The following is a 25,972-nucleotide window of genomic DNA, read 5'->3' as shown; positions in this document are numbered from 1 at the left end:
CTAGAGTACTTACTGTTGGACCCCTCCATGGTAGGACAGTCCCTATAGCAAAAGATGTCCCACCAGATACCCCTAGTCCAGGCTGAAAAGTCTGCTCAAATAAAAGTCTGGGAAAGGGCTGGGGAGATGGCTCAGTGGTTAAAGTCAATTGCTTGCAAAGCCTAATGGCCCAGGTCTGCTTCCCCAGTGCCTATGTAAAGCTAGATGCACAAAGAGGTTCATGTCTCTGGAGTTCATTTGCAGCTGCAAGAGGCCCTGACATGCCCATTCTTTCTCTTTTTCTCTCTCAAATAAATAAAAATATTTCTTTAAACAAAAAAAAGAAAAAGAAAAAAAAGTCTGGGCAATCCAGGGTGGTGTGGGGGAGAGAATGGATCCTGGACCCAGATATTGTGTTCAAGGCTCAGTTCAGTAGCCTACAAGCTTTGTGATGTTGGACAAATGCTTGAGTCTCTCTGAGCCTTGGTACTAAATACATTAGGTAGGTGTCCTTACCTATGTGTTAGCAGTATCTGCTTCTTAGGACATTGGGAGGTCAGCTTCACTGCTGGGATGAACCTCCAGACCAGACACAGTTATGGGAAGAAGGGAATTTATTTGAAGCCTACAGATCCACAAGAAGTTCCATAATGTTGGAAGAAGCTGGCCCCCTTTCACAGGTCCATGCAGAGAAAAAAATACCACCATCAGCACCACAAGCACACTCCAGGAACAGGCAGAGCTCCAGTGCTTTGCATATATTTAGACTGGAATTCCAGATCTGCCCCCATGCCTTAGGGCAGGACCCTAGGGTCCACCCACAGTGACACCAAATTACAAGCTTGAATAAAACTCCTGAATCTGCCAGATGTGATGGTGCATGCCTTTAATCCCAGCACTCAGAAGGCAGGGGTAGGTTAAAAAAAAAAACAAAAAACTCCTGAATCTATTGAGGAACATTCATTCAAGCTACCACACTCCATCCCTGCCCCCCCAACCAATAGATTCATAACCATCTCACAATATATGTTTTCAGTCAAAACTCAAATGTTTCATAGTTTTTCCAAACTTAAAATAGTTCAAAAGTTCCAAGTCTCCTATGAGATTTACGATTGTCTCCTAGCTGTATGTCCCATAAAATCAAAACAAATTATATACTTTCAACATATAAAGGCACAGACCAAACATTTACAATTGCTGTACGCCATAACGAGGCCAGGCTGGGACAATGGAAACTCAATAACCATCAAGCAAACATCTGCAGTTCAAGTCTGATATCATAACTAGTCACTGACAGTCTCCGGATTCTACCCTTCCAGCTGGACTGAATAGCCAGGGGAAACTTCCATCCTGAGCCAACAGTGCTCTAAGGTAGCCCTTGCACAGTCTTGGTATGGCACAGTCTTGGTATGGCACAGTCTTGGTATGGCCAAAATGTTTGTGGGTCTCTGTCCAAACCACGGTCCATCTTCCCACAGCTCCACTGGCCTATCAGGGTCATCAGGCCCTGCCTAATGCCACATCTCAGCAGTGGCTCCTGGAACCATGTGCACTTCATGACCCACTCCACACATTTTTCATGCTTCAAAACTGATAGCAGGTGTGCAGGACAACTCAGGGACAAAATAAGTCATGACCTTGAAGAGCAGGTTCTTTCTTTTCAGGCATCTTTCAAAAGAGTTTGCATGTCTACCATTTAGTCTTTCCTCAGGCATTCTTTCCATTATTTCAATGTAAAGCAGTTGGGCCCACCTTAATCATGGTTATATCTCCTTAACAATAGCACTTTTAGCAACTAGTCTCAGTGCCAGTAACTTTAAACTTGCTTGAGCTTTTCCAACTTTAAATCTTAAATTTCTCAGTTCTATATCTTTAGAAAAGCACACCAGTCCATTAGAAGTTTAACCTTGATCCAACTCTCTGGGCACTGGCATCAAAATTCAGCCAACCTTTGTGCCAGGAGCCTAGTTCCAACAAAGTTCTTTGAAGTCTTTCTTTCCCCTTAGAAAGTTTATAAGCAAAGCCTCCAAATACAATTATCTCTGCATTCAGCACTTTCAAACTCTCACCAGAATAGTCGATTAAACTTGGATTACCGCTCTGGAAGCTCTGGAAAGTGTCTTCAGTTGCAAGTACCAAATCTTTGCCCATTCCTCTAAAACAAAAGTTCCAAAAGACCAAAATCGACATGGTCAGATTCACTGTGTAGCAACACCCCACTCCTGACACCAATTCTGCAATAGTCCGCTTTATGTTGCTGGAATGAATCTCCAGACCAGACACAGTTATGGGAGGCCTCCTTTCACAGGTCCACACAGAGAAAATACCACCACCAGCACCACAAGCACACTCCAGGACCTGAGGCAAGCTCAAGTACTCTGCATATCTTTAGACTGGAATTCCGAGCTCACCCCCACACCTTAGGACTAGACTCTAGGATCCATCCATAGTGACACCAAGTTACAAGCTTGAATAAAATTCCTGAATGTATTGGGGGACATCCATTCAAACTACTACAGGAGGATTACCTGAGCTTGCTTAGGTCATGAATGAAGTTCAGGGGCTGAGGGTGTACTCAGGGACAGAGCACTGGCTAGGCATGTATAAGGCCCTGGGTTCCTTCTCAGCAACAGAGTTAAAGAATACAATGTGGGCTGGAGAGATGGCTTACCAGTTAAAACACTTACCTACAAAGCCTAAGGACCCAGGTTTGATTCCTCATACCCACTTAAGCCAGATGCACAAAGTGAGCATGATTCTGGAGTTCGTTCTCTCTGTCTTTCTTTTTGTCTGTATCTCTCTGCTTGCAAATGATTAAATAAAATATTTTTTAAAAGTACAATGAGCTGGGCATAGTGGCACACACCTTTAATCCCAGCACTTGGGAGGCAGAGGTAAGAGGATTACTGTGAGTTCAAGGCCACCCTGAGACTACATAGTGAATTCCAGGTCAGCCTGGGCTAGAGTGAGACCCTACCTTGAGAAAACCAAAATAAATAAATAAATAAATAAATAAAAGTACAATGAACATGACTTGCTAGGAGGAGTATTTTTTCTCGCAATAGCAAACAGGAGTAGTAAGAAAGATTACAGGGGCTGGAGAGATGGCTTAGCGGTTAAGCGCTTGCCTGTGAAGCCTAAGGACCCAGGTTCGAGGCATGGTTTCCCCAGGTCCCACGTTAGCCAGATGCACAAGGGGGCGCACGCGTCTGGAGTTCCTTTGCAGAGGCTGGAAGCCCTGGTGCGCCCATTCTCTCTCTCTCCCTCTACCTGTCTTTCTCTCTGTGTCTGTCGCTCTCAAATAAATAAATTAAAAAAATTAAAAAAAAAAAGAAAGATTACAGTATTATTATGTTTTTGGGGGGCAAGCCCAACAGGCTGCCTTTTGTGTGGGGGGGGTGGTTATGCAAGAGTGAGAAAATGAGAGAGAAAAAAAATTGTCTACCAGGAAGGGCCTCCAGCCACTGCACTCAAACTCCAGACATGTGTGTTCCCCTTGTGCACATGTATGACCTTATGCTCTTGCATCACTGTGCATCTGGCTTACATGGGACCTATAGAGTCAAACATGAGTCCTTAGGCTTCACAGTCAAGTGCCTTAATTGCTAAGCCATCTCTCCAGCCCTGAAGTATTGTTTTTACTGTGGGACAATACATAGAGCATGAGATCTACATAGCAATCAACGTAAGGGTTTCATTCCATGGCGTAAGCATGTTTTGTGGCTGCACAGCCATCACAGCTATCCATCCCCAGAACACTGTCAGTTCATCCCTCTGTGTATCTGTGTCCTGACCGCCTCATCTTGTAGGAATAACAGTCACTTTGGAAGGCAGCTATGCTTAGCACTATGCCACCAATGCCACACCAGTAGTCATTTTGGATTAAGGCCATTCCGCTGACCTCACATCGACTTAATCACCTCCTCTAAGACCTCTTCAAACAGAGCTACACCTGAGGCCTTGAGGGTCAGGACTTCAACACATGAACTTAGGGTGTGTGTGTGTGTGTGTGTGAGAGAGAGAGAGAGAGAGAGAGAGAGAGAGGGATAACTCAGTCCATAACAGCTTCTGTTCCTGGCTCCCTTGAAGCTGTGGATGGGTCTGGGTGAGGGGATATGAAGCCCCGGATGGACTTCCCTTCCTGAACGAAGAGGGAAAACCCTAGAGGAAATCCTTCTCCCTCAGCCACTTCAGCCTTTCCTTTTGCTGCCTGCTGGGCCCACAGAGCGTGAGCCCCAGAGGAGCAGCCACTGTGGTCTGGGACAAGGATTACTCAGACAGAAAAAGTAGACAAACGTTGCCTCCCTCTGATCTGATTGCCACATCAGAAAAGCAAGCACTGTGAGGCCATTCAGAAGCTGAGTGGATGAATATACTGGCACCACCAGACAATGGAATGCCATCCCACACCACAAAGAAAGGGCCAGGAGCCTCCTACCTCTTGCTGAGTGGAAAAAAAGACAACCCGAAAAAGTTGTGGTTCCAACTAAATATGGCCTCCAAAAATCTGTGTGTTGGAAACTTGATTCCTAGGTGTAGATGCTTGGAGGTGGGACCTTGGGAGGCCATGAGGTTAGATGTGGCTCAGCATAAGGGTGGCCCTACATGGTATTTGTGATTGAGAAGTGAGACCTGAGCTGGCATGCTTGCTTTGCCCTGCTGTGGGATTACTTCTGCCATATTCGGATGTGGCAAGGAAGCTCTCACCAGAGCCAGTGCCCGGTCCCTGGATGTCCCAGCCTCCAAACACACCTCTAGTATTTAGAAATTACCTTGACTCTGGAAATTTGTTATAGTAACAGAACACGGACCAAGACACAAAGTACATGAAATTCTGGGAGAGGAAAAGGCAGCAAGGTGGTTGAGCAGGGAAGCTGAGCTAGTCCAGATGGCTCCATGGTGGTGTACACATGCTGCTATCCGCTCGCTCAGACCCACCGACAGCAAGCCCTGCAGCAACCCATGGGCTCTGGTGATGACGCCAACACATGTCCCCCTGTGGCTCAAAGGTTGGCAATAGGGAACTGGCAGGTGGGGGCAGGACATACTTGGGAGCTTCACTTCCCACTCAAACTGCTGTAAGTAAGATAAATGAATGTAATGTGTCTATGTGAGTGTATGACACTGCTCGCTGTGTTTACAGTCCCAAGCAGCTAAATGTAATTCTTACAGAACAGAGGCCCCAAGGGTGCGCGGGGGGTGGGGGGGGTGTGGATGGTCACTGGCCAGGTCTCCAGAGAAGAGAGACATGACCAGGGCACATGGAACCTGTCACTTAGCCCAGGACCACAGACAACAAAGGGTCTCCTGCCAGCAGTCAGAGGGGAGGTGCCTGGGAGAAGCGCCAAAGGGCTCAGAACTATAAGGAGGTTCCAAGATCCTCAATCACCCATCCACAAGTCAGAAGAAGACTGCCTGCTTCTGCTGGAGCAAGAAGGCATGTTGGGAAAGAGACCTTCTGCAGGGAAAGGATGACGGCAACTCAGTGACAAGAGCAAGAGCTTTCCAGGCCCTCAGTTCCCACCCAGACCATCCCCAACCCAATCAATGGCTACATTCAACAAGCCCAGCTAGGAGAAGGTTCAGGGGGCCTTCAGCTCGTGGGTGCTGGGTGAGTGAGGGTAGTCCTTCATCCATCACTCATCATTTACTCAATCACTCACTCATCTCCAAGCATGCAAGGGATGAAGGCCTCGAGGTTGCGCTGGGTGACGCCCCGGGAAGGACATGCGCAGCCTCAAGTGTGTACCGAGGTTCTGTTTTTTATTTTATTTTATTTTATTTTTTGGTTTTTTCAAGGTAGGGTCTCACTCTAGCTCAGGCTGACCTGGAATTCTCTAAGTAGTCTCAGGGTGGCCTCTAACTCACAGCGATCCTTCTACCTCTGCTTCTCAAGTGCTGGGATTAAAGGCGTGCGCCACCACGCCCTGCTGTACCGAGGTTCTGCGGCCTGAGGCCCAAGGGGCGCGCGAGGCCCCTCCCCAGTGCAGGGCTGGGCTAGTGATCTGGAAGAGGTGACATATTTGTGGGGAGTTAGCCAACTGAAGAGCTAGAAAGGGCAGTCTTGTTAGTGGGCTGAACACGGACGCAACCAGGCAGGGACAGAACAAAGGAGTTCAGTGCCGCGACAAGCGAGTGGCACCTATGGTGGCAGATGACATTGGCGGCGTGCGGGTCCTGTTGCTGTGGCAGGCAAGTGAGGCCCACCAGGGAGCCAGCGTGTGTCAGCCATCTAGTGAGCCTTATTTTAACAATATTTTATTTACTTATTTATTTGAGAGAAAGAAAATGGGTGTGCCAGGGACACCACAAACAAACACCAGTCGCATGCGCCACCTTGTGCGTCTGGTTTCCTGTGGGTACTGGGAAATAAAACCTGGATCCTCTGGCTTTGCTAGCAAGTGCTCAGCTGCTAAACCACTTCTCCAAGCCTTAGCGAGTTCTCATTAAGTGCCCTGAGTCCCAGACACTGTTCTGCGCATCCCAGAGAGAGGCGGTGTGACAAAGACTTTCGAGGCTCACCCGGGTCCCCGCACCTCCCCATGTGGCAGAGGACCGAGCCTAGGGCAATGCAGCCAGGGGTGTGAGAAAGACAAGAACTCAGAGAAAGGACAGGGCTGGCCACAGAAAGCTTCTCTGAGGTAATGGCCCCCATCACTGAACCTTTAGCACCTAGTAAACAGACCCCACTGGGGACCACCACAGCCATCAAGAAATGCAAGCATGAGGCTGGGGAGATGGTTCCGTGGATAAAACACCACACACAAGCATGAGAAGCAGAGTTCAGATCCCCGGAACCCACAGAAATGTCAGAGATGTGCGTCGGCTGCCTCTAATTCCAGAGACCAGACCTCTGGGGGCGGCGAGCTGTTTATCCAGACTAGCCAAATTGGCAAACTCTCCAAGTGAGAGGCACTCAGTAAAGAAAGAGAGCGAATGAGAAGACACTTGACCTCCGGCCTCTACACACATTCACATCCATACCCACACATGTCTACACATGTGAACATGCTTACACACACACACACACCTACATACACATGTACACATACCCCCCCAAAATTGAGAAATTCAGAGATTTTTGTACAATAGCTGCTCCCAAGAAAAGGAACCTTGGGAGGTGCTGGAAAGGGAAACTGAGGCTCCTGAGCACAGGTGAGGGAGCCTGCAGACAAGAGGCCCACACTGGCACCCCAGGAAGGGGAAGGTGTGGCGGGCAGCTGCTTAGCGCGCACACACATCAGTGGGGAAGGCAGCCACCAGAGCTTCCAGGAAAAGAAGCGAGCTCCAACTCAGAAAGGAGGCATTGTCTCTTTAAGTGAGCAGAGCACTGTATCATCCTTTCTCTTCCTATTTTGGGTTTTATTAGGAAAGCAGTACAATGTTTATACTAGTGGGTATTACATTTGCCAGAACAATTACAGTATGACAAATGCTCCGTCAATGTAATCCATCAAGTTCGCCAAGACAGGAATCCTTTACCCGGCGCTACCATTAATTCTGCGCTCCCGTCTCTGGGGTCCCAGGCCCTGTAGCCATAGCAACGCTGATGACGCCTGATGAGAATGCCAGGGCTGGGGAGAGAGGGGCACCGCCAAGATGTGCTGGGCTTTGACCCCTGACGCCCACACGGAGTTTTCCTAGAGCAGTGGCACGGCTCCTGGGAGGCAGAGAGGGACATGCCAGCGCGTCTCCCGACCTCCCTCTCACTGCTACCAGAGGCCAACCCCGAGCCAGGAGCAAGTTCAGGTGGGGAGGGTGACAGCTGGGAGGGAATCAGGACAGGCAGCTCCAGACCCAGAGGTGGAGATGAGGAGAGCTGTCACCTTTCAAGTCACCGATGCCACAGAAAAACCTCACAGAGTACAAAAAGGCCGGCAGCCTTCTGGGCACATGGAGAAAAGGTGACGTGAGGAGAGCTTAGCTCTGTTCTGATTGGACAACCCCAGTCCCAAAGAGTGACGTACCATGGCCCACAACCCCTCTCTGGCCAAGGCACCACCTCCATTGCTGTGGCCATGGGTAGTCCACGTGTCCTTAGTCACCAGCCCTCAACATCCCCAAAATTCTTCCCTACCAGTAGATCAGAAGCCGAGAGCAGCTTTATACTATAAGACGTGGTGCTAAGGGTTTTCCAGACATTCTATGTACTTTGCTGTTAACCAAAAGAATGGACAGCCACTTCTGGGGTGTGGGGGGGAATCAAATCACAGGCCCCTAATGGAGACAGGCTCCAAAGTGCCTCGACCCACGCCTGTTTCTTTTTCTTCCCTGATAATCAATGTGGCTGCAGTCCAAGGATGCCGGCAGACAGACGGGGCTACCTCACCTGTTTTATTAAGTCATTACCAGAATCATTTTATTCCCATTTACAATGTTCAATACATGGTCTGAAGACTTTTCTAATATAGCAATTAGATGGAACAGCAGATAGATGGATTTGGTCGGGATGATATTTTATGCCATTGTTCCTTGCTTTAGAACATGCCGCCTAGCTTGGGGGGACAGCAGGATGGGGGCGTGTCTAAACTCAGCCCTTTCCTTCTGGAGGTCTGCATCAGACTGGTACGTGGCTTGTCACAGTGTGGTCCTCATTGGAGGTCAACTGGACACCTGTGACTCCATGCTAGGACCACAGAGGAAGTCCACCCTGCCTTGTCCCTGGTCCCCAGGAATCACCACCATCACATGGGTCACTGGGGTCCGTGTTTACTGGGTGTTTGCTGGACATAGAGCATGGAGCGGGGCCTTGACATTGGTTGAGGGGTCATGATATGGGGGCTCGGGGTTTTGAGATGGCCCAGAATCGGGGTTAAGTCCTGCCTCTGCTACTTGGTATGTGACTTAGAGACAGTCAGGTTGCTTCTTGAAGCCTCCGGTTCCCCCACAGCACAGGGCTTCCACTGGTGCCAACCAGGGGCGCTTCTCAGCAGCTTCAACATGACCATGAGGCACCTCACAGGACTGGACAGCGCATGCCAGCCACTCTCATCATTTCTTCATTTGGCCCAGAGAGACAACCCTGTGCCTATTTCAGAAATGGGAAAACTGAGGCTAAGAAAGAAGTCTCAGTCAAGAGGCTGTGTCCTTTGAAGAGCAGAAGACACTTCTATGAAGAAGTGTGTGCATGTAAGGGGGTGCATTGAACTAAGATCTTGAACCCCTGATCTATATCTAAGAAGAGATAGGGTTAAATTATGATCTGAATGCTAAGGGCCAAAGAAATCAGGTTTGAGGGCCAACAAACATTCATGTGCCATTTCCACTCAACCTCTGAGAGGCCACTAAAAATGAGACCAGAGAATCAAATCCTAAAGATGTCACTGGAGGCTCTCCACTCATTCTCAGGCACTGTCCCCAGGTGGAAAAAGTCAATGGAAACATCAAACCAGCAAGAATACCAAGAAACATGGGTTCAAGCTGGGAGGAGCCACAAGTCATGACTTCTTGGGCGTGGGGTCAGCCCTGTCCCTGCTCCTGGGGCTGGGTGGGCAGAGCATCTTGAAGTCCCCTGGAGGGGGTGATGCTCTGCCCAGTGCTTCATGCAGTCAGGACTCTCAGAACACCCATGTCCCCCAAGATGTTCGGGTCTCCACCTCAGCAACCAGAAGGGACAGTAACAGGTACGGGAGATTCCTGCCTACATGCAAAACCAAACAGAGGCTATGTAGCTTCTGAGGGGGGGCCCAGGGAAACTGGGGCAGAAAAGGGAAGCTCAGCGAGGTTAAATGGCCTTACCAAGGCCACACCGTCGTCGTTCTCTTTAGCACCAAAAGGCAGCTCTCATTACAGCAAGAGCTGGCTGACAGACAGCCTCTGTAACCCGCCCCCCATGGCCGCCCTCCCCCTTGGCCAGCTCCCCAGCACCCTGGTGGTAGATGGAACAGCGACACCTTGTCAAACAGGCATTTCATAAATGCAAATCTCTCTTAATTTGAATTTAATTATCAATGAAGTGAGCGACTCCCAGATCGCGTCTCCCCATCAGAAACTGGCAGATACATCTGTGCACGGGCCGAGACTGGCATCTGCTGGTCCTCGTGCCAAGCCCCTCCTGGTGGTGGCAGATCTGCCGTGACCATGTCATGTGGGGGGGAAAGGGGACAGGATATTTAGAAACTGGAGTCCCCCACCTTCACTGCAGCCCAAGTTACAGTTTTAAAAATTATTTATTTATCTATTAGAGTGAGAGAGAGAGAGAATATGAATGGGTACACCAGGGCCTCTAGTCATTGTAAGTGAGCTCCAAATGAATGTGCCACTTTGTGCATCTGGCTCATGTGGGACCCGGAGAATCGAACCTGGGTCCTTTGGCTTTGTAGGCAAGTGCCTTAACTGCTAAGCCATTTCTCCAAACCCAAGCTGCAGTTTTTCAGATGGTTCACCCACACAGTCCCTTTCTACATGACCAGAGGTTAAGACACTTGTCCAAGGCCCCAGAGCAGGGCTGGACCCAGACACGTTGCTTGTGTCATGGCCACGCCAGGGGCACGAAACCTCATTCCTTCTTCATGCTCATTTATTTCTAAGCAGTCCAGAGAGAGGGTGCCAGTGAACAGTTATGGGGCACTCACTGTACGCCACATCCTGGTGTGTGACTCTATTTGTGATTCTACTCATGCTAACTAGCTGCAGCTGTGCCAAGCCTGACTTGCAGAAGGGGAAACTGAGGCTGAAACATTGGACTTCTGCCCAGGGTCTGGCTGTGAGCCCCGAGACCTGAGGATGTACCTCCTATGCACCAAGGGAGCTCTTCAGGGAAGCAGGTTGGAGCGAGCAGCTCAAACTGTGGACCAGAGCCAGGGCCCCCATTTGACAGAGTACTCCAATTGTCCTCTTGGGGACCCTGATCCTAGGGATTCAAGGGGCAGAATCCACATTTTATCAGAAAAACAATACAAGTCAGGGGAGGTGAGCCCCACCCCCAGCACTTTACAGAAAGGAGCTCAGAGGGGGTCAGTCAGAAACCCCACTTTACGGACAAAGAAACAGAGGTGCCCAGAACTCTTCCAAGTCCAGCAATTTTCAAAGTCAGACGAAAAGAAATACAAATCTTAGCCCACCGACTAGGTAATTTGGACAAATCAAAAATAACGATGGCTCAGAATCCTCCCACTGTCCACGGAGGCATCTGAGCCTCTGTCCCAAATACTCCAGGAAAAATATGGAGAGGCAGCTGGATACACAAGACCAGAACAAGACCAGCTGTTGTACTGGGCGGATAGGACAAGGAGATTATTCCATTATTCTCTGTTTCTGTGGGTGCTTAGTATTTGCCATATTCAAGTTGGGAAAGCTGGGTATGGTATTCACCATCTACTCTCGGCTGCTTAGCCCAAACCGGGGAGTTCGCATCCTCAGCACAAGTCTGAGATGCCAGGCAAGGTGGCATGCACCTATAACCCCAGCTCTGGGGAAGCCACAGGAGAGGATCCCTGGGACTCGCTGGCAAGCTGGTATAGTCAAAGGGACTATCTCTAGGTTTAGTGAGACAGCTTGTCTCAAAATGTAAGGTGGAGGCTGGAGAGATGGCTCAGTGATTAAGTGAGTTTCCTGCACAATCATGAGTGCAGGCTGCCCAAGTTCAACAGTTCAAATCTCCAGATCCCACAAAAAACACCTGGGTGAGGCCATGTGTTCCAGAAACACTAGACACCAGCCGTTCTACTTTTGTGACTGCTGACAGACAACTCCTGCTCCAGGTGAGTATACGGGAAGCTACAAGGACATTATTGTGCAAATACCACACATACACACACACACACACACACACACACACACACACACGCTAAAAGTAAAAAAAAGGTGGACAGTGATTGAGGAAGATACCTGCTGGCAACCTTTGGCCTCTACACCTCTACATTCATGCATACATGTGCACACAGACCTGCATATACATCACATATACCATAAAATGTAAGGTTTTTGTTTGTTTTTTGTGAACAGGGTCTTAGTATACAGCCCAAGCTGATCTTGAATTTGTCATCCTTCCTGCCTCAGCCTCTGAAGGGCTGGACATAGGCCAGCACCACCTTTCTACACCTAAGAGATAAGGACTCTTGACAGGTAAGTAGCCAGGTCTTGGGCCAGGTCTGCGAGATCAAATCCTGCCTGACAACTCACTTGCTGGGTGATCTCGGGCAAGTGTCACTCCTCTGAACCTTGCATGCCCATGGGAAGAACGGGAGAGGCACTGGAGCCACTTGAGTGGCCGCTGCCTGGAAGACCGATGCTGCAGGCAGAGGGTGAGGGGCAGGCCTGCAAGCGTGGAATCCGACAAGCCTTTGGTCATTTTGATTTTGGCCTCAAGTCCCCTGGGCCCATAGCACGTGAGGTGTCCCAGAGCCTGTGGGGCCTTGACCTCTGGCCCCCTCCCCATCCCTGGCAAGGTCTGTGCGGTAGTCTGCTGTGTCCTGGCATTCCAGGTCCCAGGGCTGAGCGCCTACCCCGTTCCAAATCCCATTCCTCTCACAGACACCCATATCAGCAACGGGCAGCCCAGGCCAGGCTGCTGGCGGGTGGAGGGGTTGGGGGGTCTGAACTCCTCCCCCAACTTCTTCCACTCAAGTTCTGGCTCCATCTTGACCTCTCACAAGGATCAGTCCCTTCTCACCCTTCTGCCTTCTCCACCCCATTCTTAGGGGTTTCCTGTTCCCCATGTGAAGGTGGAATTGACCAAAACCCTCTGCTCAGGCAAAGCCTCCACCTGGCTCCGCCCACGGGCTCCCCCGTCAGGAACCACGTGGGAGTGCAGGTAGCATGACCATTAGCATTTCCCGTGTTGGCTCAGCAGCAATTAGTGCATTCATGTAGTACAACTGTCTCTGGTACCAGAACTTTCTCATCATCCCCAAAGGAGGCTCCAAACACGAGAGAGTAAGGCGAGTGGATAGCTCATGTTTTTTTCTCACATACAGAATCTAGACTTAATGATGTGACACAAAACCAGAAAGGAACTGACTGCTTGGGAGAAAGGAGACAATTTGGAGAAGGAGTTGGGCAGACAAGGGACGTTTGGGAGGGCAAGTCTGAGAAAAGTACAATGACGTGTATGTATGTGTAAAATATGCCAAACCCCATTATTTAATACACTAATTAAAATTAATAAAATAACTGTATTTTTATTTTAATTTAATTAATTTATTTGAGAGAGAGAAAGAGGCAGATAGAGGGAGAGGATGGGCATGCCAGGGCCTCCAGCCACTGCAAACAAACTCCAGAAGCATGCATCACCTTGTGCATCTGGCTTACATAGGTACTGGGGAATCAAACCTGGGTCCTTTGGCTTTGCCAGCAAGCACCTTAACCACTAAGTCTTTTCTCCAGCCTTTTTTTTTTTTTTTTTTTTGAGATAGGGTCTCTATCTAGCCCAGGCTGACCTGGAATTCACTATGTAGTCTCAGGCTGGCCTTGAACTCACTTCAGTTCTCCTTACCTCTGCCTCCTGAGTGCTGGGATTAAAGGTGTGCGCCACCACACCTGGCATTTTATCCATTTTATGGGTTGACTCCTGGGAGCATAAGTGCTGAGTCATATGGTGACCACAGCAGCTGTACGATGTGACCCAGGGAACACGTGTGGGAGTGGATCTTAAGGGACGGGATGGATGGCAAGGTTGTGATGCTGGGTGGAGCTGGATGCACTGATCTGGGCATGCTACGAAGAGGTTTGAATTTAATCTCAAGGCTCAGGGGGTTAAAAGGGCTCTCATTGGCCAGTGGGATGCGTAGTTAAAGCATAGATAGTAGGTGACCTCAGCGAATAGCAGAGCCACCGTGGAGTAAGCCAGAGGAAGGGGTCCTGATGCGGGGCAGGTAGGGGAGACAGTGGGCTTGTCATTTCCACTCTGGAAGGAGCCCACTGCTGAGAATGCATCTGTGATGGGGTCCTGGCTTCCCAAGGGGCTATGAATCAGGAAACACATGGGATTCACCTGGATACTGGGGTTGCAGGGGCCAGTGTGGCAAAGCAGCAGTGGGAATAGACTGGACTCCCCCAACCTGATGGCTAATTCACTGCAGGGTTCTCAGAAGTGAAATGGACAGGAAGCTCACTGAATTCTTACTTGATCAGTACAAACATGGCACTGACCATCTGAAGAGCATTTTAAGAACAGAATCGTGGCCCCTGATGAGAATTTCTGGGTGACATGGTACCTGGCTCCTGCCAGGGTGCCAGGAGGGGCATGGGAACACTGCCCAAAGTCTGTGCAGTTAATCTTTCTCCTGACTTCCACCAAGGGCCCATGACTTCACTGGGGATAGGAAATGACCAGAAAGTTCTGGCACTTCGGAGCTTGGGCTCTGAACTGACATGGATTTGAAGGAACCCTGGGGGTGCTGGTCAGGGCTACTGAAGGTCATTCAGCTTGGGTTCTTGTCATGGCAAGCCTGGTGAGTCCCCACCATTCTGAGGGCTGGGATGGGTGACAGGAACAGATATACCAAGCGACTGGAGGACCCCACTCTGACGCCCTGACCATGGAGAGAGAACTGCGGTGCTGGGAAGTCCAAGCATAAATGACCAGCACCACAGCTCCTAGGACGACCATAAAACACAAGCGATACCATGACTGTAGGATGACCATGACTGTGCCACCACTGAGAAGAGACCAGAGAGACACAGAAGATGCTGTCACCATGTCCCACTCAGCACACCCATCTGGCCTGCATGGGAGACTTGGGGACCTCAGAGAATCACAGTGGAATATTGAATGTTTAGCCAGCCGTGACTCCAGCGAGGGATGTGGTACTCGATGCGCCTTTGTTGCTGAGCAGGGGAACACACACTTTTTTTTTTAGACAAACCCAACAGACTGGCCTTTTTTTTTTTTTTTAATGAGAGAGAGCAAGAAAGAGAATTGGTGTGCCAGGGCCTCCTGCAAGTGTAATCTGCCTTAAATGAGATCTAGGGAGTTGAACATGGGTCCTTAGGCTTTGCAGGCAAGCACCTTATCAGCTAAGCCATCTCTCCAGCCCAAGGGAACATGTTTCTTGGTGTCTGGTCTGCAGCTACAGATCTGGCAGATGCCACTGTCTCCATCCCTGTCTGTAAAGCCACCAGACACAGGCTTTCAGTAGGCAAGGCAGAAGTACACACGCACTGTCCTTCCCCGGTGCATGTCAGTCCTTTGTCAGTGTGGGTCAGAGGGATGCTGACACATCGCCCTGGTCCTGACATGGGTGATGTCAAGCTGATTGTACCTAGCAAGTAACCACTGCTCAGCGCTTACTGCTAACGTGTACGTGGGTCACAGGGTGGGAAACACATCTGATGAAAGGGGTTGGAGGGATGGCTCAGCGGTTACAGGAGCTTGCAAAGACTGCTGGCCCAGGTTCTATCCCTTAGTATCCACATAAAGCAAGATTACAAAGTGGCGAATGTGTCTGGAATTTGTCTGCAAGTGGCAAGATACCTTGGCATGCCCATTCTCTCACTGTTTGTCTCTCTCATCTTCCCTAGAAAATAAGTAGATCTTTTTTTTAAAGTTTTATTTATTTATTTGACAGACAAAGAGGGGGAGAGAGAGAGAGAGAAAGAGAGAGAGAGAGAGAGAATGGGTGTGCCAGGGCCTCCAGCCACTGCAAACAAACTCTCGATGTGTGCGCAAGCCATGACGCTGGGTGTGCCCAGCAGCAGCCATCACCAAGTGGACTTCTCTAACGTGACTGGGCAGGGAGGGCGTGGAGGGCACAATTCAGTTTCATGAAGACATGACCCAAATGCCCATGGTCGCCTCTCCCACTACTGACCTCCTGTCCTGGCCCCACATGTAGCCTCCCACAGAAATTCTCACAGATGTACCTGGCAAAGGGAGAGAGAGCTTGTGTGACAAGCAAGTGCCATCTTCATATGGGCAGCTGTCTGGGACACTGTCCTGAAGGGACAAAGAAAGCTGTTCCAAGGGGGACTTCACACAGCACACGTGGCTGCCGAGGGCTTGGGGGAGAAATGGGCTTGCAATCATGGCTACATTCATGGGCTGGGGGTCAGTGGCTTGGATGGAAGGGGCATGATTGGCACATTGGTGACAAGGGACTCTGGGGAAGAGGTATGAGGACTAATGGACACTGTTTGCTTCCCGTCTGAAGGCCTACCTGAGTGAACTTGGCAGCAGAAGGACATCGTAATCAACTGGACAGGGTGATGCGCTCTGTGGACAAGTCAGCCACCCTTGCTACTCAGACCGAGTGGCCATGGCTACAGGGCTGGATGCTCAGCAGTACGGACATAGTAGTTAAAATTGATTGCCACTGAGCCACTGCAAGACGCTACACTGACAAGGGCTGGACCTGCGGCTGTTAATCTTATGTCAATTTACCTGGGTCAAGGGAGGGCAGCCCAAATATTGGGTTATTATGGGTGTGTCTGTGAGGGTGGGCCTGGCTAGGACTCGTGGCTGAGGGAGCAGACGAATCCTCCCAAATCTGGCTGAGCACGTTCTCCCAGAATGGAGCAGAAAGGGGCCGCCCCCTGTAAGGGGGACTCCTGATACCTGCCCCCTTTGGGTAGGGCTTTTTCTGCCTTTGCACTTGAGTTGAAACACTGGTTTGTCCCAGTCTCCAGCATGCCGGCTTTTAGACCAAGGCCACAGTGTTCCCACTCAGAACACATAAGCAAGTCCTTGTAATAATTTCCTTTTTTTCTTCTCTTCCCCCTTTCCTAGTCTTCTCGCTCTCTCTCCCCCTGTCTCTCTAACATATATACATGCACATACATTCACATATTCATACCTTGTTGCTCAACAATAGAGAATGCTCTCAGGCGATCCCCACTTTGTGCAAATGTCTCTGTGCCCCACACAGAGCAGCCTGCTGCCCGCTGAGGCCCTATGGAACATCTGCCACGCTAAAGCCACAAAACTGCAGCATGTTATGGTCCCCAACACCGTAGGCAATCACCATACAATGCCCAGTCTGTGTATTTAAACAGAAAGGGCGCAGTGAAAATGCTAGGTGACAAGACTTTTCAATCTCCATTATGATGTAACGGGACCACTGTCATTGTATAGGTGGTCTGCTGTTGACTAAAGCTGACCCTGGAGACCGCCGGTGATAAGCTTAGCAACCTAGGGCCGACACTGTACTCTGCTTGCATCAGGCTTCATCTTAGGCATGAGGGATTTTATGTAAGATGCATTTCCAAAGTGTCTTTAAAAAAGAAAAGATATATTTTTATTTTATTTATTAGAGAGAGAGAGAGAATGAGTGTGCCAGGGCCTCTAGCCACTGCAAACGAACTCCAGATGCTTATGCCACCTTGTTCATCTGGTTTATGTGGGACCTGGAGAATCAAACCTGGGTCCTTAGGCTTCGCAGGCAAACGCCTTCACCGCTCAGCCATCTCTCCAGCCCTCCAGTGTCTTCTTATAAGCCAGGAAGATCTTGCCACACTGGGCTAGCACTCCTGTCTGACAACTGTCAATCAGGGCCACCGGCTGGGACGCCTCTGGGTCACCAACCCCCGTGTCCACCACTTCCTCTCCTTTTCCTGTCTGTCAGACCCCTGGGGGAGTTGGGAAAGTTTAGTCTGTGCTTCCTGACTCATGAGTCCCTTCCCCGTTTCACCTGTGAAGCGTGACGCAGGACCACCAACACACTGCCAATACATCTGGGGTAGCATCTCCCTTAATACCAGTGTCCCAAGTCTGCTGAGTTGATGAATAAATTTTCTGAGCACTCAAGAAAAAAGCCAGCCATGTCCCTAGACTCAGCTATCCTCACTAGCTTCCTTCCACATGGCCGCACATCACTTGGGAGGTCCTGAAGGTCCAGCTACAGTTAAGACAGTTGGTCCTCAAAAAGTGAAGCAGCCGGGCGTGGTGGCGCATACCTTTAATCCCTGCACTCGGGAGGCAGAGGTAGGAGGATCGCTGTGGGTTCGAGGTCACCTTGAGACTCCATAGTGAATTCCAGGTCAGCCTGAGCTAGAGTGAGACCCTACCTCAAAAAACCAAAGCCAAACCAAAACAAACAAACAAAAAGCAAAGTGAAGCATACATGTGGGGAATCCCAATGTGGCTCATGAAGACATGAAAAAATTGTTCTTTGTCACCCCAACAAAAAGGATGCCAGCTTCACTCCCCAGGAGCGCCAGAGCTTTGGGGTACGGTCGCAGGATGCAGCGCTGGCTGACGGCTTTCTGCACCTCCATTCCAATACTGCCTATGCGTACACATTTGGGATGAATGCTTCTTCTAAAAGTGTTGGTTGGCGCCTTGATGACTTTTTTTTTGTCCCATTCTCTTTTATCTGCATTGTGTGACAACAAGATTCCTTCCAGGGCTCTTGGCAGTGATCACTGTCCCATCACTCTTACCATCACTCTCAGCACCGTCACACCCTGACTTACTATGTGCCTGGGACATCTCCTCTCCCCGCCCCCCGACTAAATCTTTTAACAGCTTTCTCGAGAAATCTAGACTGTTTCCCTCCTGTATGAATACAAAATCTTGGCACTGGAGAGATGGCTAAGCAGTTAAGGCACTTACCTAAGAAGCCTAAAGACACAAGTTCAATTCCCCAGAACCCACATAATCCAGATGCACATGGTGGCACATGTGTCTGGAGTTTGTTTGCAGTGACCAGAGGCCCTGATGCACCTATTCTCACTCTCTCATAAATAAATAAAATATTTTAAAACACTACAAAACTTCAGCTAGGTTTCCTTTAAGTCCAAGGTTTTTGCCTTACAGATATTCCTCACCATTTTTGTAAAAATTATACAAAACTGATGACTTCCTTTGAACATCCAAGTTAAAAATAAAAATGCCATAGTTAACCAAAACAAAGTGAAGTACAGAATTACTATACAAGCCAGCAATTCCACACTGAGGTGGGTACCCCAAATAATTGAAAGCAGGTGTCGAAGCAAATACTTGTCCCTGCATGTCTCCAGCAGCATATCCAACACGGCAGCCCAAAGGAAGAAACAGTCCAAATGCCAATGGAAAGATAAAATATGATCCATGTGTGTCGTGGAATCTTAATCAATCATGGAAAGGTACAAGGTGCCAACATGTACTGCAACACTGGCCGACCTTGAAAACATGCTGCTGCATTCTGCCAGACATGATGCCAGGAAAGATCTAGAGGAGATGAGCTGGTGATGACAGGATACATACTGTCTGTTACCTGGGCCTGGGACTGTCAGGGAGGGTGGATGGCACGTGGGAGTAACTACTAATGGGTGGGAGGTTTCCTTTGAGGACATTTTTAAAAATTACTTATTTATTTGAGAGCGACAGACAGAGAGAGAAAGTGGCAGATAGAGAGAGGGAGAATGGGCGCGCCAGGGCCTCCAGCCACCGTAAACGAACTCCGGACGTGTGCACCCCCTTGTGCATCTGGCTAACGTGGGACCTGGGGAACTGAGCCTCGAACCGGGGCCCTTAGGCTTCACAGGCAAGCGCTTAACCACTAAGCCATCTCTCCGGCCCGAGGACTTTTTTTTTGAGGCAAGCCTAACAGACTAGCCTTTTTTTCCTAATGTGTGTGTGTGTGTGTGAGAGAGAGAGAGAGAGAGAGAGAAAAGAGAAGAGAAGAGAAAGAGCATTGGCACCCCAGGGCATCCAGCCACTGTAAGTGAACCCCAGATATGTGTGCCACCTTGTGCTCATAAGCCATCTGGATCATTTGTGTGTCTGGCTTATATGGGACCTGGAGAGTTGAACATTGGTCCTTAGGCTTCACAGGCAAGTGCCTGAAGTGCTAAGCCATCTCTCCAGCCTGAGGACATTTTTGTTGTTAGTTTTTGAGGTAGGGTCTCACTCTAGCCCAGGCTGACCTGGAATTCACTATGTAATCCCAAACTGACCTCAAATTCACAAGTGCTGGGATTAAAGGCGTGTGCCAACTCGTCTGGCCTTTGAGACCATTTTAATGGGCAGGAAAGGAACAAGTCTGGGGACTGTCTGGAAGTGACGGTTGCACGCTGTCGGTGGTGTGAACGTAGCATGTGCCCCCACAGCCTTGTGTGCTGGTGATTAAGTCTCGTATTCAGTCCCCAGCTGGTGGCGCTCTCTGGCAGGTTTGTGGAGCCTTTGGGAGGTAGAGCCTTACTGGCCAGGCATGTGGTTGAGGTCAGGCCTTGGGGTGCTGTAGTCCAGCCTTATTCCCTTGCTCACTTACTGTCTGCTAATGTGGAGATGTGACACCTGGCTGAGGCTCCTGCCCTGCTTTCACAAGCATGATAAATTGGAAATAAACCCTTTCCTCCCATAAGCTGCTGTGGTTGGCTTTTCTGTCCCAGCAACCTAGAAAACAACTGCTACACACACCATCGCAGATGTCCTAAATGGCACTGAATGGCTTACTTTGAAATGGTTCATTCCGGGCTGGAGGGATGGCTTAGTGGTTAAGGCAATTGCCTGCAAAGCCAAAGGACCCAGGTTCAATTCCCTAGGACAGATGCACAAGGTGGCACATGCACCTGGAATTCGTTTGCACTGGATGGAGACCCTGGTGCGCCCATTACCATTCTTTCTCTATAAATTTTTTAAAAAACTTAAAAAAAAAAAGAAATGGTTCATTTCATGTTGTGTAAATTTCACCTCAATGTATTAGAAGAGTCTCAAGTTCAGAGCCAGCCTGCAAGGTTTCCAACTCTGGCTCGGATATTGGCTAGACTCCCCCTTGTGAGCCTCAGTTTCCTCATCTGTACAGTGGGACCTGCGGGCTCCTGCTTTTGCTTGGTGATGATTAGGTAACCATGTGTAGAGTATGTGAGGGGGCTGGGCAGATAGCTCAGTGGTGAAGGTGCTTGCTTGCAAAGATTGACAGGCTGGGGTCAGTTTCCCAGTACCCACATAAAGCCAGATGCGCAAAGTGGTGCATGTGCCTGGAGTGCAGTGGCAGGAAGCCCTGCTGTGCCCATCCTTTCCCTCTCTCTCTCCAAATAAGTAATTTTTTTTTTTTTAAGTAAGAAATGAAGCCAGATGTGGTGGCATATGCCTTTAGTCCCAGCACTTGGGAGGCAGAGGTAGGAGTATCGCTGTGAGTTCAAGGCCACCTGAGACTACTTAGTAAATACCAGGTCAGCCTGCGCTAGAGTGAAACCCTACCTCGGAAAACAAAACAACAACAAAAAAAGTAAAAAAATGAATGCTCTCTTTGGCAGCACATATACTAAAACTGGAATGACACAGAGAAGATGACCATGGCCCCTGTGCAAGGATGACATGCCAATTCGTGAAGCGTTCCATATTGTTCTTTTTGTCATGGGAAGACCCTTGGGTTTGGAATCTATATCTGTCCAGTCGAAGGTCTCCTATGCTCACTGTCTTTCAAAACAAATCTTATTTAAGTAAAGGCAAAAAAAAAAAAAAAAAGAAATGAAAGTACATGAAGGACTGGGCTTGTAAAACCATTCATGGGATCTAAGGGGCACTTGTTCCCTTGGGACTGGGTCACCCAGAGGTACACAGAAGGCTCCCAGGGGCTCAGCAGGCCCGGCCAGGACTCCACAATCCCATGGGTTGCCTCTGCCATCTAAGGATGGCATCAAACCTTTCCTGTCTATTACCCAAGAGCAGGAACCATGTGCTTAGCATGACCTTGCACATACATGACCTCCTTAAGCTTTGGTTACAACTAACTTCTCTTCCGTAGTGGTGAGGCAGGATGGGGCGGGGGAGGTGGTCCCTACCTCACACGTCAAGTTCACTGTCACCAGCAGTGCCTTTGGTCCCCATATCAAATACCTTCAGCCACAAGGCCAAGCATGGGTGGCGGCTGTTTGCTCTCCAGACGTTATTTATTGCTGGCATAAATTGCCAGCATCTCCCTGGGTGCTGAACTCCCCAGCCCCCTTCCCACCACAACTTGTTCCTTCCCAGAAGAGATCCCAGACTACAGAGTCGGGGGGGGGGGGTCTAGCCTCACAGACGCCAACAGAACAATCTTTCAACAACATTAATTATCTGTATGGCTTTCCATAACAACAAAAGAAAACATCTTGACCCCGCTGCCTGCCAATATTAAGGCTCTGGGAGAGGGGCACCCTTTCATCTGCGTCTCCTGGAGCAGACTGGCTGATGAGACACTTCCCTCCACCCGCCCTCTTCATACTGCAAACTTTCCGGCCTGATTAATTCTCCCCTGTCTCTGGAAGGGGTTGGGTATACTCCTGAGTGTTGCCTTGATTCTCGTCTATAAAAACACCCTTGCAGGAAATTACAACAGCTTAGCCCGTCCTGGCTCCAGAAGTCTTTTTTGAAAAAAGACTTATTTCTCCATCCTGAAAGTTGGGGGGCAGATTATGAGATGGGTCCTGTTGGACCGGGGTGGGGAGCTGAGAAGGGCAGGAAGGACAATGGTGGGTGAGTCAAGACAATTTCTTTCTTTTTTTTAATTAAAGTTAAGGATTAAAGGCATCAGGCTTTCAAGAGTTACTGGGAAAGGCTTTTCAGCGGTCCCAAGTGGACAGGCCTGTAATCTTCTTTTTCAATGGCTATATTTAGACCCAGGGCTCTCAGCCAGGGGGGGAAGCAGGTCCACAGGGCTGTGCTCACATGAGATGTGGAGATGGGGCAAGACTTCCTAGGACATCATTTGGTTTCGAGGGATGGGTGGCACCCTGGCATAGTAACTGGATTTTGGGTATCGGTGGAAGAAGTCCCTGGCCAGGGTCAGACCCTTAGGAAATCAAAGCCTTTTAAAAGACAAGACTTGGGCTGGAGAGATGGCTTAGCAGTTAAGCGTTTGCCTGTGAAGCCTAAGGACCCCAGTTCGAGGCTCAGTTCCCCAGGTCCCACGTTAGCCAGATACACAAGGGGGCGCACGCGTCTGGAGTTCGTTTGCAGAGGCTGGAAGCCCTGGCGCACCCATTCTCTCTCTCTCCCTCTACCTGTCTTTCTCTCTGTGTCTGTCGCTCTCAAATAAATAAATAATTAATTTAAAAAAAAAGACAAGACTTTACCCCTCACCCCAAATTCCACTCCATACAAAACTCATCAGATTCAAACCTTGCCAGGCAAATCCCATGCTTTCACCCATGGCTTACAACGTACAACCATTTCCTTTGTTTCTTTTTTTAAAAAAATATGATTTATTTACTTATTTAGAAAGAGAGAGGGAAAGATGAGAAAGAGGCAGATAGAGGGAGAGAGAGTGGGCACAACAGGGTTTCTAGCCACTGAAAGCAAACTCCAGGTGCATACACCACTTTGTGCATCTGGCTCTACGTGGGAACTGGGGAATCGAACTTGGGTCTTTTGGCTTTGCCGGCAAGCGTCTTAAGTGTTAAGCCATCTCTCCACCCCCTGGTTTGGTTTGAGACAGGTTCTTACTCTGTAGCCCAGGCTGGTCTCAAACTCAAAGCTATCCTCCTGCCTCAGCCTCCCAAGTTCTGGGTTTATAGATAGAAGCCACCATGCTCAATTTGAGTAGACATCTTTGAATTGGAAAAATTGGAAAAATGACCTTGCCTCTTACCAGATCAACCAGCAAGTAAAGGCACTGACTATTCAGAGGAAAGCCACTGGCTCTACCCTGTGCCTGCTGGTTTAGGTTCTGCGATCATGCTGAAGAGATCTAGAACCTGACTGAGTTCACGGCTGCCCTGGTTGGGACAGAGGGGTGATGGACGCAACTGGAACAAGCCTAATGCTACACAGTGAGTCAATATGGAAAGAGTCATTCTTCCCAAAATACAATACTCAGGGTGAGGGATATTTGGGGTAATGATTTGAACATGACGAGTACCTGAAATAAACCACCCAAGTGGATGTGACCTGGTGTAGGACCCTTGAGCAGCTGGCATGCAACAGACAGGCAAGGGATCTGGAACTGCCCAGAAATGAGACGACTTCAAGCTATTGAGATAGCGGGGCCACCCAAGCTTTGTGTTTTGTTCATCACGGGAGACACAAGTGGATCTTTACCAATTCAGAGTGAAAATGGCCGCGTTTAATCCTCACCCCAGACGCAAACTCAAGTTTCCTGCATCTATCTCCAACTGTAATCTAGAGCAGTCTGAGATCGTCTCTAAACCCAGGGATTTTAAAGGGTTTAAGTGAGACCAGACTTGAAGTGTGTGTGTGTGTGTGTGTGTGTGTGTGTGTGTGTGGCCATTCTCCTTCTTGCTGGCCAGGACTCTGGGGAGATGATGTCAGACAGAGCAGGACAAGAGTGGCCGTTGTAACCCCGAGGCTGTTGTTTCCCCCACCTGCAGTTCCTCCCAGGCTTCCCCACACTCAGGAGTGAGAGCTGGAACCAAGGGGTAAGAAGTTTCTCGGGGGCTGTGGATGTGGCTCTGTCGGGACAATGCTTACCCAGCATGCACAAAACCCTGGGCTTGATCCCTAGCACCACATAGACCAAGCATGGGAAGTCACGTCTGGTCCCAACTTGCAAGCTGAAGACAGGAGGATCGTGAGTTCAAGGTCATCTTCAGCTACATAGAGAGCCAGCCTAGGCTACATGAGAATCTATCTCAAAAAGAAAGAAAGACAGGAAGAAAGTAAGTAAGTAAGAAAGAAAACAAAAGAAAAGAAGAAAAAAAAAAGTGCTTGGGATTCTGATGTCCATCGCTGACACTGAACCCTGGCTGACTGGGCTTGGACCCAGAAGGAGACATGATTTAACCTATAACACTTCCACATCTAGGTAAAGAGCCGTGGACCTGTAGAAATTGTGTCACACCTAAAGGCCCCAGCACCACTAAGTCTTTCATTCATCTAGCATGCTGACTGGCCAGAGCACATAGGGACATGGAGGATGACGGGGGGGGGGGAGGGTAAGGGGGGTCTCTGTCCTTATGCAGAATGCAAGGCAACACCCCAGGAGCAGCTTCAAGCCAGTACCGGCGCCAGGCTCTGAAGTGAGCTCACCGCCTCGCTTACCTTGTGTGTATCTTTGAAATTCTCCACGATGTAGATCTCAAAAGAGGGAGTGTTATTTATTTTCTGAATTTGTTCATCCAACAAATATATGTTACGTGAGGTCCAGCTCAGGTACCCCATGGGGAGGATGCAGGGACTCTCTACTTCAAAGAGCTTAAGACTAGAGGACTAACAAGGCTCAAGTCAGTCTTTCTGTCTATCTGTCAGCAAGAATAGTTATTCCTGTTGAAAGATTTGGGGGCAGGAGATTCACAGGCCTGCCTAGTCAGCAGTGGGTAATTCATGGTGATCATATACATAGATTTTTGTTTTTTATAAATTTTATTATTTATTTGACAGAGAGAAAGAGGGAGGGAGGAAGGGAGGGAGAGAGAGAGAGAATGGGCATACCAGGGCCTCTAGCCACTGCAAACGATCTCCAGACACATGCACTACCTTGTGCATCTGGCTAATGAGGGTTCTGGAAATCAAACCTGGCTTCTTAGGCTTTGCAGGCAAACGCCTTAACTACTAAGCCATTCCTCCAGCCCCATGTACATAGATTTTTAAGAACAAACTCTGGGCACATGTGACTGACATGTAAAGAGACATGCTAGACCATGGTTTACCCATGAGCCAAATCCAGCTCACGCTACTTTATCAAGTTTTATTGGCACTCAAGGCATGTGCCTTCCTTCACGTATTACCAGTGTGGGGGCAGAAATGAGTAGCTAGGGCAGAGACTAAAGGGCCCTCCGTGTAAACAAAAAATGATTTAGCTTTCCGTGGTTTCAATTATGATCAATGGCAGTCCCAAAAGTATGAAATAGAAAATTCCAGAAATAAATGGTTCATAGGTTTTAAATTGTGCATTGTTCTAGCACCGTGATGCTATCCCAGCTGGGAAGTAAATCACACCTTCTTCCCACATATCCACACAGTATATGCTACTTGCCTGCTCTGTCACTCAATAGCCATCTCTAATGCAAAACTGCATGTTAGTTAATGGAACGCTTATGTGGTAGCCCAGTAGTCCATGGCAACGCCTTACGTCATGCTGCTTGCTACACAGACCCTGGACTGCCTCATAGTGACACCGGAGGATGGGCGGATACAATGCAAAGAGGTGAAGAGACAAGAGAACAGTCATACTTCGACTATGATGTGTTTTAC

The 25,972-nt window shown here is 49.1% G+C and overlaps 1 protein-coding gene and 1 non-coding gene across 2 annotated transcripts in view; one reads left to right on the top strand and one right to left on the bottom strand.

Annotated features, from left to right (window-relative positions):
• The window catches only part of Cux2 (cut like homeobox 2), a 275,735-nt gene that overhangs the window by 173,879 nt on the left and 75,884 nt on the right, over positions 1–25,972 (bottom strand). The window lies entirely within an intron of this gene.
• LOC123454293 lies at positions 21,081–21,187 on the top strand. Its single transcript, XR_006633278.1, has one exon. It is a non-coding gene; the product is annotated as a U6 spliceosomal RNA (small nuclear RNA).

This window comes from Jaculus jaculus, chromosome 13, assembly GCF_020740685.1.
Source record: "Jaculus jaculus isolate mJacJac1 chromosome 13, mJacJac1.mat.Y.cur, whole genome shotgun sequence".
NCBI classification, from domain to species: Eukaryota; Metazoa; Chordata; class Mammalia; order Rodentia; family Dipodidae; genus Jaculus; species Jaculus jaculus.
Note: the sequence above shows the minus strand (reverse complement) of the source record. Positions and strands in the feature narration are given on the sequence as shown.